Here is an 11,576-nt window from a genome sequence, read left to right on the forward strand (position 1 = left end):
TGTTTTTGTAAGTCTATTTTGGGCAGCTCTGTCTCACTACTATTAAAATGCACAGCAATGAGAAGTGATTATCGAGCCCACAGCATTTACAATTTTGTTCTAGCCCCAGTTAAACTACTGTTTCGTGTTCTACCATTTTGCAAATACAAGACACAATAAATAAGATAGTTATGAGGTTTAGTGATTTTCTTTATTATTGTTATTATGGACATTTTAGTGATCAATATGTGAATCATCACATCTCAAAAAATGTAAATGAATATATGAAACAAGCTATACAAGGAATAGAAACAGACTTGCCAGCCGCACGATTATTGAGCTACTCGATGGTCTAGACAGACGTGAACAGATTAATTACAATTATGACTCCACAAACTTTCAAGGCTGAAAATGAAATGACATGTTTTCCAGGGGAGCCCTTGCCTTCAAAAGTTGGCCAATGGAAACTGAGTTGCTTCGAGGGATCTGTTCCCTTCCATTTATCTGGGCTATGTGAACTGAATCGTTGACAGTTGTTTTGGGTCGACCAAAAAATCATTTAACGATTAATAAACTTAAAACTTAATTTAAAAATATATATTTGCAGTAATATGAATATATAGAACACACCCATGGGACAGGGGAGTTACAGTGGGTTGTGGTGCAATGACATCAAAAAGTTAAAGGGATGATGTTCTAAGTAATTATTCATTTAGATTTATTGATTAGAATTGCAAAATATTTGCAAGAATACTCCATAAACATGCACTTCTTTAGGGACAAAGGGACAAAGGGAGGGACAAACCTGCTGCACCATGGGTGTGCCACGCCTGCAGAGTGTGCATTGCAGCAAATAAATGTCAGCTCAAACCAGTCATATTATTGGTATTATTATTTTGTTCCGTTGGCTGTATAAAGAGCTGGTTAGTCTGAAGTAGTCAGATGCAGCATTTATTAAAAACGTCTCCAGCGCACTCTCCTGGGCGATGGCACAGACAGCAGCTCATGAGGAAGACTTCTAGTTTTGTAGCTCTCCATATGTTCATATCTATGGCATTCTGTGTTTAGTGAGCAAGTGACTCGTTAGACCATGGTGAGCACTACATTGGTTTAATTAGTCTTTTCCTTAATGGAGCTACTGTATCTAAAGCAGTGCTTGGCCTATTGTTGAAGTTATTTAATAATTCATCTACAGGTCCTGATTTGATAAAGCTAGCAGTAGGCAACAGAGTAATACATTTCTGAACAGCAGTAGGATTTAGGCAATGAGTTTCTATGTTCCTCTCATATATGTCTGTTGCTACTCCAAGCAGGTCTGTGCGGTAGATGGTGGCCCCCACGGCCTGTTGTAAGGGCCTTCTGGCAATAAGAGAAGTCATTAGGGGAGGCTTCTACTAATGGAATAATGTCGTCTGGTCTTAACCAGGTTTCAGTCAAGGTGAGGACATCTATGTGTGTATCAGTTATGGTTAGGACAAGAGGGAAACCGCACACTTGGGAGTACAAACCCAAAAATAATGTATTCATTAAAAACCAACATTTGTGTGCCTTCATCAGGGTAAGAGTGGGACACAACACATGCTTTTAAAGTTTATACATTTAGCCACAGCTGTACAATAATTCACTCATGTGAAAATGTATGCATGTTCTACACCAGTTGGATAATTGCAATGCATTCAAATTATTTAAACTTCATTAGGATAGTTATATTTAAATTACTGGTGTAAGAATGTTTCAACAGAAACAATTAGATAATGACAATATATTAGCTATTTTGTTAGCTCCTTTCATCTTAGTTCCTATGTACATTGTGATACAACTCAAAACTAGTATACGACTAATGTTCAAAAAGTCACAGGAAAGCAATCCATTACACACAAAAATACTAAATGACATGGTGGTGATCACCATAAAACCCAAATACAAACTCAAAAAGGTATATCCCTCAGAGAAAAACGATCTTAGTCACAAAAATGATAAAGAAACAACTGGCTGTCAATGTTGAGTCTCATTATCTAATTAACAATACAACAAAATAAGAGAAACAAGGGCTTATCCTTACAGACTTGTACTTAAAGCAAATCACGGATTGATGTCATATGAAACATTTGAATTCAAAATCCACATTCATACCAAAAGGGGTGTGGGTTTTCAATGTGTCAATCCAAAACAATTCCTGTTGTAACAATAAGTTATTGAGATCCCCTCCCCGTCTGGGCAAATTCACCTTTTCAATGCCTAAGTAACGCAATGAAGAAATTGAATGAGGTGAGCAGCCACAGGATGGGCTCCTAAAAAGTAAAGCAGAGGGCAGGATTCTTAATACATACATTTGTTTGCTTGAAACACGTGTATACCTGCTACTTACCCAGTATGAATGAGAATACAAATAAATAACAGTACACGTTATATACTACCATTGGGAAATGTGCATGTTTCGCATCAACAGTATAATTATTTAAAGCGTAATCAATGACTTCTGTCTGACCATGCATCTTCTCAGTCTGTAAATAGTCCCACCTTGGTAACGGTGCCTGCATGTCCTGTCAGACAGACACATGAGGTCCAAATTCTAATATGCACAGTTCTCCCATTCACAGCAACAAAGCATATCTATGTCAGTGCAAATAAGATTGAAAACATCCTTGTTTTAATGGATCCTTCAGTTGACTTTGCTCCTTTAATTAAAATCAGAATAGTTCATTCAATTGTTCGAATGTTTTTTTAATTTTTTTAATTGATATATTTAAAACATTTTCAGCATCTAGGCTACATAATAAGATAAGAGCCTAACTACTCTGTGTAGGTGTGCTGCACAGCCACAGCATTATTACATTAGGCTTGGACTATATGATCATACTAGTGCCATAAATATTTAATTCAAAATATAAGTGTATATCCTAACGAAAAAAACAAATGGAAAACATTTGAGTTTTCTTTTGAGTTTGCAACCCCGCTGCTATGTGTGCATGCATTTACACAGGGACGTGCAGAGTCTTTCCCCTGCTCGTTTTTTCACTAAAGTGCTCTGTAGGCCCCCTCTCCCAGGACCACACTTCGCTAGCTGCCCCCCCAGAATTAATTGCCCCTTTTTTGGTTTGAGCCACTGCCCCACCACCCGGCTGTGCACGGCAAAGTATTTACATTGAACATTAAAGCGTAGAGCCCTTCCAGATCTGTCATTCCATAGAAATCAGCTACCATTCCATGGCATTGCACTTTTATTTTATATATGAGGTTATTTTAAAGAAAGCGTATTCAGGATTTTAGGATTCCTGTGTGGGATTTGGAGATATAGACTGTCCTTCGGTTTTCCCATTGTAGTCTATGTGCATTCCACTCCAAATTATGGTCAATGGGCATTCCGTTTTGTCATTCGTTTTAGTCTGTCCCCTTTTTGGTTTAAGAGACACACACAAACAGATACACTGACACACACACAGCAGCGAGCACTTTGAAAATAGTCATTATTCAGTTCTTTACAGTTATGAATATAAGTGTGTGTGTGTGTTTGTGTAGCATGGGCAAAGCTGTGGTCAGATAGATTCCTTAAAGAATCCTGTGGCTACAGGGGAGGGCAAACAATAGTTTTTTCCTATTTGTTGAGGTAAAAAAATCTTTATTGTCTGTTCGGCGTGGCAGGAATGAATTGACATGTTTCCTTATCTTATGTTGATTTAGATATGATTTACCCACGATGTCGAGTAGCTCAGATGCGGTGAGGCTGAATGAAATCTCTGTGTTTGTCTGTGCTGTTATTTCCTTCCATGTTGCTCATGTTTTGATGAGAGACCCATTTGACTACCACTCTCTGCTCAGTGTGACTGAAGCCGTCTGAGCGCACAGCTCCAGAGGGCAGTAAAGGGCAGGACTGGGCTGCACAAAGGCAGGGAAAGGATCCATGCGCGTCCGCAATCACTACTGTCTGACAGGAGGGGCCGTGTCTAGCACAGGAGTGAATATGGATTCTGTCACTGACTTCAATTCAAGTGTCAATTTCTTTATTAATGACTCATATAAATAAGTGTAGCCCCGAGGTTGGGAGTCAGCTGTGCTGCAGTGTGTGATATTGTTGTGATGTAATGCAGCGCACTGCTGTGCCCTGTGTCTGCTGCACTGGGGTCTAATGTCTTGCACTGTGATACAGTATGTGTCGATCATCCATCAGGAGGCTGTGCCACACAGCAGCTGCTTGGGAGGGTACGGCCTGCGCAGGAGGGTGCCAGTGGACTACACCGAGGCTCCCGACCTGAAGGACGAGGACTTCCTGTGTGAGTGACTCTCTGACAGAGCAGCTGTGTGCTGTGAGCTCTACAGCCCGTCTCACACAGAGGAGCAGCCGGCTGGCAGGGCCTGTGACCCGTGTCCCCAGGCTGACCCTGCTCTGTCCCTGTGTCTCTGCCAGTCTGCGACGAGTGCCAGAACTAGTTCCTTGCTGAGTGTGAGGTCAACAGCCGGCCCAGCTTTGTGGCTGACACCCCCGCCGCGCTGGGCTCGAAGCACAGGGCTCAGCTCACTCTGCCCCCGGTCTTGACCATGCGGGAGTCTGGCATCCCTGGCGCGGACCAGGGGGGTTTTCAATTTTTCGCCCTCATCCCCATAGGGGTTCATAATGGGCCGTACAAGGGCCAGGTGCTCAGCAAGGAGGAGGGCGTGGCCAGTCACACCGACATCTGCACTGGAGCCCAGCCTGGTCTCTATAGAACTCACTCATACCCTCTGTAGAGACACTGAGCCAATAGGAATACCCCACTGTGCACGACCCAGCTGGTATTTCATGAATTTGAATTCATTTTAAAATGGCATTTTAAAAATTATTAAAATATCAAAGGTTAGCAAAACTGACACGACACTGGCCTTTTGGGTTCTGGTGATTGCTGAAAATGGTGGGATGGCTGGGTTTGTCTTCTCTGTTTCTGCACACACTCACTCTCTCTCTTCTGCTCCAAGTCATCCTCTATCTCCAAACTCTCTAAAGACTCTGAACTCATCTCTGCATTGGGTAAATGCTTCTTTTGTTGAGTGAGGTTGAGAGCTGGCAGTGTGGGCTGGATAAAGATGAACTCCTGTGTCAGTGTGCTAGTTGTTCACACTTGCCTTGGGTACCGAGTTTGTTTGGAAAAGACTTGGGGTTTGTTTTAGTTTTTTCCCGGGACTCAGTTCTCTTGTGTTTATATTGCAGTAATGAAGTGAACTCAGTTTGATAAACGGACGGATGTTTACATTTTCCAACTTTGAATTTTGTCGTCTGAATAAATAGAACAGAATATAGGGTTTCAGGCCAGGCCATGCCCCGCGCCCATCACCAATACACCCCTCACCCCCCGTCTCCCCCTCCTTCTCCCTCAGAACCTGGTGGGATTTCAGTACCGCGGGCAGGTTTAATACCGCTGCTTCCAGCTCATCAGCCCAGGCTCGGAGCTGCTGGTGTGGTATGGGGAGGAGTATGCCAGGGTGCAAGGCATCACCTGGGACTACCTGTGGGACAACAAAAGTAGAGCCTCAGGCATCCACTCCCTCCTTTACTCTCTTTTCTTCTCTAGTTCCTTTCTTTTCTATATATATTTCTGTAAGTCATGAGCTGGGACTACCTGAACAGGAGTCAATGATGTGTGTCAACAGATGACCACACCCTCCTCCACTTCCCTCTCTCTTTCACACACCTTCTCCAGGGTGTCCGCAGATCCTTAAAAAGTCTTACATTCATGTATATACAAAAAAGCCCTTAATAAGTATTAAATTGTCTAAATTACAGTTTTCAAATGTCTTCAAAATCACTAAGGGGTACAAAGTAAATCAAGCAAGTACAGGTAGGTAAAATGAAGGTGCTGCAGTTACCAGTATTTAATTAAAAGGGTAGGTTAACCTTTAAAGATTTTCTATCAGGTCATTTAAAATGCAGGCATGGCAGCTTTTTGATTAAAGGGGAGGTTACCTACTCAGTATTTTCTATCTGATCATTTTATTTGCAAGATCGCACGTTTGTTCACTGAAAATTGTGTGCGATGCAAAGTTTTCTGTTGTCTTTACACTCGAGCTAAAGTGTTAAATTCTTGTCAGCTTTTTAGTCGGCGTGTAATTTTAAAAAGTGATGTATGATCACAGATTTATTTACTGTATATTAAAATGTTATCAATCTTGAATCAAAATCAATTTTTATTGGTAATATATTCTAATAACATACAATCATACAGAATTCTTAGTATTGATTAATTGTGGCAATAGCCTATAGTGTTAACTATCAGTTTACACCAGGGATGTCAAACTCAATGAGGCTGCATTGGACCAAAGAGAACTTCTTGCGGGCCAGAAATTTGTTTAAGGGTAATGCACACAAACAATACAATTGAGCTATATGACCCGTACGGTCCCAATAACTTATTTTATTTATTCTTACATGTTGGGCTGTTGGAGAAAATATATGCTGAGACACGTAAGCTTTAATAAAATTATATATCTGATTGTATCCACAAACTACAAATGTAAGCTCAAAGAAACGTAGAATGAAAAGCATAAAAAATGACCACTTTTTAGGGTGACCAGATTTTCAAAAGTAGAAACCGGGACATATTGAACAAATATTTATAAACATAAAAAATATTAAAAATAATAATTTCCAGATATCTGCTGCTGTTTAATCTATTTTCATGTCTTTTCTGAGCAGCACGTTTACAAAAATAAAAAAGTGTCTGAATTCTCTCTGTACCAGGATCTGGGTTAATATTGACAATAAGTACAGTATACTAGATATTTTCCATTATTATTTCTCAGCAGGAGAATTCAACTGCATTCCAGTAAAGTGCCCGTTTGTGTTGCTAAAATCAGTCCTGTGTATATAAAGCCATGTGTGTTTGCATATCAATATGAAATTTACAGTCGCAGCCTATATGTAGCACACTGATTGTAACTAACTAACTGGCAGAACTGATTCTTAAGAACAACTGATACATTTATATATGAATATGCCTACAAAACTCTGGACCCAAACTGTTTCTCGCAAATTCAGTGTTCCTGGATAACCTTCACACAAGCTTAATCAATTACATTGTTGCTAAATAGATTAATCACACATCTATAGCATTGTGTGTGGCATCAATTTATGTTTTGTTTTTTTGTATGGGATTCTACCTTGTCCTGACAGCGTTGTCAATGGATCAGGTAGTGGTTTTATGAATTACTACTTTTTCAAGAATACATCTACCAGTCATTGCTCACATTCGCAATGGTTTCACAGGCGCATGGAAATCTCGGAGCACACAATAGGGCCTACTAGCATTACCATATTACACATAGTTAAAATGTTCGCCTCTTTATGCAATTGATCACATAAAAACAGTCTGTTTGTAATTTTAAGGGTTTAAGTGAGTCTAAACAAGGGAAACCTAAAAACCAGAACATTTGTGAGAAAATTGTCGGGGCACTGGCACGTTTAATAAAAAACCCGGTAAAAACTCAACAACGTCTCATATTAGACTCAGGACATTATTATGTATTATATCCCTCCATATTAGCTACTGTAGGAAACTCAATTATTTCCTTTTTACGCACATTATTCACAGTAGAGTAGCCTATTTATATTTTGCACGTAGCCTATACAGCAGTGTAGCAGCCTACTCTTCCACCCAGCAATCTCAAATGTGTTTTTCTGCACAGAAAAATGACCAAAAGAAATGTAGCTACTCAAACTTTTTATTTTTCCTTGCTGCTCCCCGACGCCTGACATCTCTTGGCACTAACCAATGCGTCAACATTAGGGACCAGTTTTTGAGTAGTTGCAATTTTCAGTCTGTGAGCCGAGAGCGCAATTTGGTCTTGTTGAGGTTCATGATATGCAGTCCTGAACTCACCAGGGATCTTTGAAGGCAACATCTTTGAAGGGGAACATCATTGAAATTCCATAGTTTCTCAGGTTATTCTATGAGTAGAAACATATGCTGTGGAGTGAGCTTATCATGTCCAGCTCATTCTATGTACCAGAAATCAGAGATCGAAAAATAGGCCATGACGTCACGGATTGCCAACTCTGGAGCTGCTTTGCTGGAAGTCAATGGGGAAAATCAGAAAAGTCACAGAAATCTTTAAAAACAAATATTTTATGCATGTTCGATGGCCCCATCAACCTTTTGACTGTTACTCAACCATCCATTTGAGTTCCCCTTTAAGTTCATGTTGGCCAGCTAGCAATGGTGACGTAATCAAAGCAGCAACTCTTGGCTGGTGGATTGTTTTCTCCTGATCAAGATGGTTCTCTTTTGGTGCAACAGCACACATCAGCCTACATGCACAAAATAGTGGACAAAATAAGAACTACGCGCTGTCACCATTATTGTATTTTTAGAACTTTTACATTTTTTGGGGGGGGGTTTCTCAAATCACCTTTCAGGCCGGACTAGACCCCTCGGCGGGTTGTATGTTTGACACCAATGGTTTATAATGAATTATTCTAGTTTTAACAAAACTAAATACAGCAAAAGACCTTTAACCCTGCTCTGGTACCATGAAAAAGTTACGTTGACAGTACCATTGGAGCGGGGTCACAGAGACCCCATGGTACCACAGCAGGGTTAAACATGACAGCTAAATTAATAAACGCTTTAAAAAAAGGAAATTTTGTACCTGGCACAACAAGAAATACTTTTAAATGGATTTTGTAAATATGATTTATATAAATAAGAAGATTGGATGTCTTTGAAAGTATAACAATAGAAAAGGAAAGGCCAGAGAACTGAGATGCATGCCATGACCAGTGGACATTGAAGCAGACACCCATCTCTCAGGGAGCTGAGACCTGCCCCCCGAAAGAAAACACTCACTGCAGAAAGTGTGTGTGTGTGTTTATAGTACATGTTTCTGTTTAAATGTAAGTGGTCTTCAATACAGTAGGTAAAGTAGTTGTTAAACACTTTTGGACAAAATGTTTCTATACTTAGGTAATTGGTGTCCTTTTTACTTCACTGTTCATTTAAAGAGTTTCAGATTGGAAGCGTATCCACTTATAAAAAACTAAAATATTTTGCATTTCTTTTTTTTTTGCATTAAAAATTGATCTTATTGGATTTTATTACAGGTAGCATTAAAAAGTAACCGCCCGAAACCCTGTTCTCTCTGATAGCCAGTCTTACACTTTAGCACTGTCTCTCTCTCAATTCCCTTTCTCATCCTCCATTCTTCTCCCACATTTTGTCCATCCACTCCACTCTTCTCATCAACTAATTTTACTCACCATCTGCCGCTTGACACAATGTTCACTCGTGTCTTTCACAGCTGTTACTCATGTCGCCCTCTCTCTCCCTCTGTCCCCTTTTCTCTCTGTTTTCAATGCTCTCACACTGTCTGGAAGGTTTGTCCTTCCTCTCTGCCACCTACACTCTCACTCTCTCTGTCACTCTCTTGCTCACTCTCTCTTCCCCCTCATCTCTCTCAGTGCAGCGTCTGTACAGCAGTGTCCAGTCAGTCAGTGTGTCTGTAATGTATGAGCCCCCCACCCTTTCTCTCTCTCTCTCTTCAGGTGTGCCAGTCTCCTCTCAGGTGTTTCCCCGCACCCAGTGCTCAGTGGCCTTCACTGCCCAGCTCTTCCTCAACAAACATATAAAGAGGTGTCACCAAGAGGAGTACCTCACCCTGCTGAGGTCTGGCTCAGTCCTGCCCCATCGCAGACAGCAGCTCCCTGGACCCTCCTGCCCACCCAGTGCATCCTCGCCTGCCACCACCACTGCACCCAGTGTGAGAAGAGCTTCAGTAGAGAAGACAACCTTAAAGTCCACCAGCACACTCACACTGGAGAGAGACCATTCAGTCTGCTGGATAAAGTATAAAGTAAGATCTGTTGATATTTATTACAAATACATTTATTATGAATATTTATTTAACTAAACTGAATAATTACAGAATATAATTGAAGGTAATTAAAACTACACCACCACATTTCCACTTTAAGTTTAAGTTTCTTTACCCTGCAATCCCTACAAAGTGTCAGCACACACTTTTTTAAATAATTTTTACTTTGAAGCACATGTCCTCTTGTGGAACAGAATTGCATTAATCATACTTTGCATATCTTTCTTATTGCTGCAGAACTTCCCTTCCTTCATACTAGACTTTTCCTTAGATACTGTTGTGCTCATTGTATTTGCATTTTGAAAAGCTCCTGGGAGAGAGAAGGGGAGTTAATTCATCACCAGTATTTCAATATGGAAATATGGTTCTCTTTCAGACTTGGGCCTATATTTATATTCCCTGACAAATGAGGTGTCTACCTTGGGATTGTGTTTTCAAAGTAAAAATCAATTTTTATAGAGTATTTGTCAAAAAAATGTGTTTGGCTTTTAATCATAAGACACAACATAGGTTATAGGTTGTCAATTGACATAGTATTAGAGCCATAGTATGGGTTCTATTGGTATAAACATTGTATTTGAACTTTAAAATCTGTTGAATTTGTCATTACTTTGACTGTGTAAGTGTTGTGCTGTTGTTGTGTCAATACATTTACTGAATAGACAATGTCACATAAGGTCAAAATGTTAAACCATTCAAACTACTGAACAATTGTGTTTGTTTTATTGTTGTTGTTTTCAATCTAATGATCTATCTAGCGAGCTATCTATATATCACACTGTAATATATTGAAGCTGCCTAGTTAAATAAATAGTGTTAAATAGTTTAATAGTGTTTTATATAAAAAGGAACTAGTTATGAAATAGTCATCTGAGCTCAGCTGCATTCTTAAATGTTACACCACAGTTGTTCTGTTTAACTGTTACAATATATTGTATCCTTCCACCTAAGTAAGGAATATTATATTAAAGTTGTCCTAAATTTATATCACTATCCCATGACTAACATAAGCATTAAAATAGGTACAGGGTCTACAATACCAGGGCAGATGTGTTTTTTGTCAGAGCTTACTTTTACTTGTAATTGTTTAATTGTTTCATCATAGGGCATACATTTTTGTGAGGGGGTGCTATACTTAATATAAATTAAACTGAATTGAATTTGTATTATTTAGGAAGTTATTTAGCAGACTCTTTTGTACAATATGTTTTAACATACACTAATATTGATTGTACTTACTACATATACACAATATTACACAGTTAAAAACATCACAAATACAAATTTTCCAACAGTGCATCACATTGAGGTATAAGAGCAGAAAGGTCTGAAAGTGTAACCTAAAAAGAGGAGTGGGAAGGTGACATTTTGTTGGGGTGAGGGGAATACTGACAAGTGTTAAAAATACCTTCAGCAAGGACTTATGCTTATATTTATTGATATATGTATTTCTCGTCCGATATTGATGATGCTCATCTCAAGATTTGTTTGTCCCAACAAAGCAGTGACTTGTAAAATGTAAAAGTAACTCAGGGCTAATCGGTACTGAAGTAATCAGATGTTTCTGTTTGCAGCCTAGCATCAGCTAAACTGCTCAGAATTAATTAATCTAGGCCCTAATTAAGAAACAACCATTGTCAGTTTGACATAGTGGTGAGTCCAGTAGATTTTAAATTACTCTTGAATGATTTCTAAAGTTGTTAAGGGCATGTGGTTCATTAGAAAGGGGGTAGATTTTTTCCTAGTTACTTTGATATTCT

This window comes from Amia ocellicauda, chromosome 15 (assembly GCF_036373705.1).
Source record: "Amia ocellicauda isolate fAmiCal2 chromosome 15, fAmiCal2.hap1, whole genome shotgun sequence".
In the NCBI taxonomy this organism is placed as follows: Eukaryota; Metazoa; Chordata; class Actinopteri; order Amiiformes; family Amiidae; genus Amia; species Amia ocellicauda.